The 6,700-nt window shown below is 42.2% G+C and overlaps 1 non-coding gene across 1 annotated transcript; it reads left to right on the forward strand.

Moving 5' to 3' along the window:
* Positions 1-1,097: 1,097 nt before the first annotated feature.
* Positions 1,098-1,179, forward strand: TRNAS-GCU. The gene has a single exon. It is a non-coding gene; the product is annotated as a tRNA-Ser (tRNA).
* Positions 1,180-6,700: the final 5,521 nt, after the last annotated feature.

The raw sequence follows: 6,700 nt of genomic DNA on the forward strand, positions 1-6,700 counted from the left end.
CCCATGATCGTAGTCATCAGGGGGAGGCGCAGACATCAGGGGGAGATGTTTACATGTTCACCTCGAATCGTGAAGGGTGTGTTGTGCTCTTTTTCCCCTTCGACCGAGGTTATTTTGTCCCACTGGGTTTTTGTTACTCGGCAAGGTTTTTAACGAGGCAACGAGAGAAGCACCGCGTTTGGACAACACAAGGGGGAGTGTTTAAGGATATCTCTATTTGTGTTTGGCCCAAACTCTAGGTTACTTGACCTAGTGGTAATAGGGTTTAATTAGAAGAATCTAGAGATTATATTTCCTTGTATGATTCTAACTCTATGCATTGTAATCCTCTATATAAAGAGGCCCCTATTATCAATGAGAATACACAGCAAATTTCTCTCAATTCCTGATTCCCTAAAACAATATGCTGAAATTGATCAATTGAAGGTGTGATGACGTGGTAGATCTACATAGGACGCCACATAATTTGGTATTAGTTTTTCGTAAAACTTTTTGGGATATGTAGCACTACTCATAGACAAATATGAGTTATATTGTATCTCCCAATTTGCTTTTATAGACCTCCTCTCTTAACTTGGGATTTCAAGGAGCATATTGGACCCAACTTTTTGGTGATTCACGTACTCCGCGACCACCATGCTACAACCGCCATCCTGCAACATTAGCTAGCTACCAACGCATCACCGCCTCCGACACTATCGTCGCCTAAACCATCATCATCTTGCCACCACCTAACATCGCCATTGCGCAGCCGTCCTTGTTGCGGTAAATGCAGACACCCTAGTAACATCGTCCTCGGTAGAACGTACAACCCTCGCTATCTCATAGCTCATAGCCACCCAGTCCACCACCTATCTATGTGGCCATTGCTATCCTCCATTACTAAACATTATAATACAAAATTGACCAAAGAAAAAAAAAACAGATTATAATACAAATCCCAGTATTGAGACTAGCGTACACTCAATTGAACACCATAATCTTAATAATCCAACTCTTTAGAAAAATAAAAAACTTCGAATTACGTGTTAGGCAGTCTTGCTCTCCTGCACAGTGGTTCTAATATATAAATTATGCCCTGGTTACACTACCAACACGACGCTTTGGCCGAGTGGTTAAGGCGTGTGCCTGCTAAGTACATGGGGTTTCCCCGCGAGAGTTCGAATCTCTCAGGCGTCGTCAATTTTTATCATTTTTTATTTCCTTTCTTTTCTGGAAGCAACCGTCCCCGAGTAGCGATGTTCCCCCATGCGACATCTGAACTGGGTATCCCGGGTCTTCACCGGTCGACTCTGTCTTTTCAAACCCTCCATTTCCCACACTCTTGGGGACACGTGTCCAGCAGCCAGTGCTGGTTGGACTACACAGAAAGGCCAATTTGTCTTTCGAGTCCAGGAAAGAATAGCATTTGGCCCCTTTCAACGGCCATTTGAAAAGTATGCAACTTTGTGTAGTTGGCGACCTCTTTGACAAATGTGCAACTTTGAGTAATTGATTTCCTATTGCGACCTCTTTGAAAAATATGCAACTTTGTGTAGTTGCATAGCTTCTACGGTGTCCTCAATTTGCAAACCACTTCTGACCTCTCCAACTATCTTAATGCAGCAATGACATCAAACGAGGTCTACTAGTCTAAAATCTTCACCAAAATATATATACACGACGTTTTCTAGTGGAAAATTGGTGGGTGAAAAAGTATATAAGATGATCGAAGATGTTGGTGAAAAAATAGCCATGAAAGTTACAACGGCTCTTTTGACCGAGGGGTTTTTTAGTACGTTGAATACTTGAATTTGACTCAACGAAAATCGAGTCTCTTAGCATGTGTGTAGGCTATTAGTTAATGCTGGAATGAAAAGGAAAGAGATCAACGTTGAAGGAGCAAATGGAGCATTCCTTAATTAGACTACTGACTACCTTGGAATTGAATATGTTCAACTTGAGCCGCAACTAGAGTTTGATTTGCCACTAAAATTTGTAGTATAGAATCGACCTGTTCATTATTGGATACATCACAACGCGGTTTGAGAAAAAATTAGAAGCAAAAGAGAACGAGACGAGAACAAACCATTTTAATTAATTTTTAAACACATGGAATTTAAGCAAATGGCTTAAAAACAAACAAACAATTAATCATAAACATTAGAGGGGATCAAAACTCTAGCCTAAATATAAGGAAAAAATATCGTTTTAGTCACTCAACTTTCACTTGATTGACACTTTGGTCACTCATGTTTATAAAATCTCACTTTAGTCACCCAACTTTAACTCCGACTATCACTTTAGTCCGCCAATGAATTTTTTCGATAAAAAAAGTCACATGACACCTAACATGCCATTTTTTAAGGGTTATTTTCGTCCTATAATTTCAGAAAATTTCAACCTATATTCAAACAAAAGGTCTCACATCTCTTCAACATCTTAAAATAACCCTTGAAAAATGGCATGAGAGGCGTCATGTGACTTTTTTTATTGGAAAAATTCACCAGTGGACTAAAGTGATAGTCGGAGTTAAATTTGAGTGACTAAAGTGAGATTTTATAAACATGAGTGACCAAAGTGTCAATCAAGCGAAAATTGAGTGACTAAAACTATATTTTTTCCTAAATATAATACTAATTCAATTCTCCACAATCAACCACCACTTAGGCTAACCATAGAGGGCTTGAATCATATCTAGTTATAGAATTAAATTGATACAAAAATGAAACTTTTTTTTTCTTATTGTTATTGAAAATTTTGAAGGTTACGTATTTCTAATGGGCACAATCTAGTCAAGAGGAATTGGATTCTAATACGTGTCTCTTCTCCGGTTACTAACAACAAGTTCATGAAACAAGTTTCTTATTTTCATTTGGGGCCCATTTGAATGGCAATTTCAATCTTAGTTGATACATTTAAACAAAATCATGTGATTGAATGATTGTTTCATCACTATGTCATTTTTAAGTAAAGAAATGTGTCATAAAAATTCAAATCATTTTATGCGACTTAAATTAATACATTATATATATATATATATATATATATATCAACATTTTTGTGAAACTAGATAAATGAAAATACCTAGCAGAGCGCTAGGGTTGGGGAGCGGCGCCCCGCTTGGGGCCGACGTCTCCTGTACCTTCTTCAGTTTGGAGATCCTTTTAAGTTTCGGCCTACTCTTTCTTGGCTTTGCCAGGTTCACTGGTGGAGGTGAGGTTTTGGTTTTCGATGCGGCGGCGATGGTTGGTGTTGTTCGTGATATCTCGGTTTGCTGGCCGGGAGATATCGAGGATGAGGGGCAATCTTGGGGTGAGAGGGTTTGTGGTGTTGGGTCAGGTCATTCTGTGGTGGCTCTGAGAGTTGATCCGACTGCAGAACTGCTTCCTGATACGGTGGCAGGGTCGTGGAAACTTGGTAAGGATGTGCTTGATGGGTTGGTGGCTGGGTCTCTGGAATTTGCCTCCAGAAACGGAGTTGGGCAGTAGAGATCCGGGTAACATTGATCGTGCAGGTGGCAGCTGTGCTCAATTACAATCAGAGGTGGCTTATCCGACTTTGTTGCTGGATGATACGGTTGGCGCCTCGTGGTGGGTTTGCTGGTACGGCAGCGGAGATGTTACCATCTCTGAAGAAGGAAATTGGAGGACAGCAGTGAAGGCTTTCCAGAAGGTTAGATTTGGTAGGGTCGTTTGGGCCTTCTTCTTCTCAAGGTGGACACCAGTTGCGGGTTCTCTGCGTTGGGTGGTCAACATTGCTGAAATTGCTACCAGCGGTGGTCGAAGGGCAGTGGGCATCCTCCGACAAGCGTAGTATGGTGACGGCAGCAAGACAACTTTCTCACTTAGGGTTTGTCCTAGGTGGTTAGATTGCTCCTGGAATTGGGCTGTTAGGGTTCTGTATTGGGCCTAGGCAGTTGCTCTATTTTTATTTGTTGTTTTAATTTTGACCCTTCATCTTTTTGTACTAAAAGATGATGGGTCTGTTTGTTTCTTGCTTTGAGTGGGAAAGATCGCAAAGAAAAGAGATACCCATTGAGCCCCTACTATTGGAGGCGTTATTTTTATTTCTCGGGATTCTACTTTTCTTTGTTCGGGCTTAATCCTAGAAGGTGGGTGTGCTAGGAGATTACTAGTTTAGTTTTGCTCTGTTTAGGGGTGACTTTGTAGTAGTTTATACGGAGCGGTTCTTTATGTCGCCCCCATAGGAGGGGATCGTTTTTGTACTGCTTGCTGAGCTGTATAATGGATGACCTTTTCAACTAAAAAAAATCAACATTTTTGTGTTTCTTGGAATCATTATATGCATTTGTATATATATTGAGAATTGTTTAAGGATATCTCTATTTGTGTTTGATCCAAACTCTAGGTTACTTGACCTAGTGGTAATAGGGTTCAATTAGAAGAATCTAGAGATTATCTTTCCTTATATGATTCTGACTCTATGCATTGTAATCCTCTATATATTATTAATGAGAATACACAACAAATTTCTCTCAATTTCTGATTCCCTAAAACACGTTATCAGCACGAAACCCTAACCCTAAAACGCCTTCAAATCCCAAATACCTCCGCCGCACAACTTGAAGATCTCAACCCCAGGAGCCCAGAACCTGCTGCGCCACCTCCAGAACCGGCTGGAACAACCCCAAACCGGTCTCCAGAAGTGACGAAAGTCTTCCTGGCCGGCTCAAAGCCTTTCACTCAGCCTCTGACAACAATACTCCACCATCAGAAGCTCCTCGACCCCAGATCCCAGATCCCCGGAACCGGAAACCTCATCACCGGAACCGACTTATAAGTACCTGAACCGGTCACCTGAAGAACCATTGCTCTGAACAGCCGCCTGACCACCAACCCAGAAGAAAAATCGACCCAGCAGACTTCAGCTCAGATTAGACGTAGCCCTAGGCCCAGAAACTGAGGTGCAGCCCAAAGCCCAGAAACAGACTCCAGCCCAGAAGCAAAGAAGCAGGCCCAGAACCAAAAGACAGCTTGCCACGTCAGCATCCACGCAGGCGTCCAGTCAGCCTGCCACGTCATCATCCAGACTGCCACGTCAGCACCTGCGGTCAACACTTTTCTTGCCATTTTTCGGCCACTTTTCCAGCAACTTTTCAGGCCAATTCCGGCGACTTTTCCGGCCATCTACAGTAACTTCCGGCGACTTTTCCAACCATCTACAGTGACTTCCGGTCAAGAATTTCCGACCACTTTTCAAGGTAAATCTTTTCTAAAAGTTTCCGTTTTTGAAGTTTTTTTTAATTATTTTCTTTTCTTTTCTCGGAGACTTCCAACATCCCTTCTTCTACCCCCCTTTCTTCTTCATAGGGGAGACCAAAAGCCGAGTTATGGGGGTTCGTGCTCACTCCAAGCTTAGAGCTTGTAGAGTCCTCCAAACTTAGAGTTTGTTGAGAAGAAAAACGATCGACCACATACATCATTGTTTCGATCTAATCCAAAACCCCTCTTGGAATCAGATTTTTCTTAGAAGCGACTACTCTCAGAAAATCCCTAATTTCTTAGAAGCGACTACGCTTAGAAATTTAATAGTTTTTCATGGTAGCCTTTTTTCGCTCCGAAACTAACCCTAATCTTGTGTTGTTTTTCAGGATGAGTTACCTAAACAAGTTGAACTTTGTTCCACTAGAGACAACTGGCGCAGGATACTATATGTGGGTCCGAGATGTGCGCCAACATCTTAAGGCTGATGGACTTCTGGAAGCCATCCAAGAGCCTAGTTAGAACGTGCTTTCCATTGAGCAAGCTACTGCTTTTGAAGCAAATCAAGCTAAAACCATCATTCTCATGACAAGGCACATGAATGACTCGCTCTAAAGTGAATACCTCAATGGGGAAGACCTAAGAAAGCTATGGGTTGAACTTGAGCAACGATTTGGCAACGTTCGTGACTCCCTGCTTCCGGATTTAGAAGTGCGATGGCATAGTCTTCGCTTCTGTGATTTCAAGTATGTGCTTGATTATAACTCAGAAGCTCTTCGTACCAAGTCTCTGATAGAGTTTTGTGGCCAAGCCATAACTGATACGATGTTGATCGAGAAGACTCTCTCTAACTTACCCGTCTCTGCCCTGATGATTTCAAAGAATTATCGGATTGATGTGAAAGTAGGACGTATCACAAGATTTCATGAGCTTATTGGCACCATGAACGTAGCTGAAAAGCACGACAACATACTTGTGAAGAACTATAACGCTAGACCCGTGGTAACTAAGTCTATTCCGGAGTCTAACTATAGTCGCGCCCCCAAGGGAGGACGCAAGGAGCGAAACCCTAAGAGTAGGGACAATTTTGGACATTCTGGTCCATATTCTCGCCCTAAAGAGGAAGGAAATCTCCAAGAGAGGCGTGCACGGAACCGTGGAGGTCAACGTGTGAAAAGAGAGAGAGGCGGAGCCTCCGGCTATGGTGGTGATGCCACCAAGAGTAATAGTCGTCCAAATCATGCACCAAAAGCATCTCGATCAAGGGAGCCTGACCATAAAGATGTTTGTCTTCTATGTGGATCAAGTGGACATTGGGCAAGGAAGTGTACTGCATCCCAGAATGTTGCAAACGCATACAAGACGTATCGTGAAGTAAGGGAGGCAAATTACATGGAACAAGAAGATCAAGATGGCGACGATCTAAGGGTGGAAGACTACAAGGATCAAGAACCAAAAACTGACGATTTTGATTAAGTCTTTTTATTTTCCAAGAG

This window comes from Rosa chinensis, chromosome 2 (genome assembly GCF_002994745.2).
Source record: "Rosa chinensis cultivar Old Blush chromosome 2, RchiOBHm-V2, whole genome shotgun sequence".
Classification (NCBI taxonomy): domain Eukaryota; kingdom Viridiplantae; phylum Streptophyta; class Magnoliopsida; order Rosales; family Rosaceae; genus Rosa; species Rosa chinensis.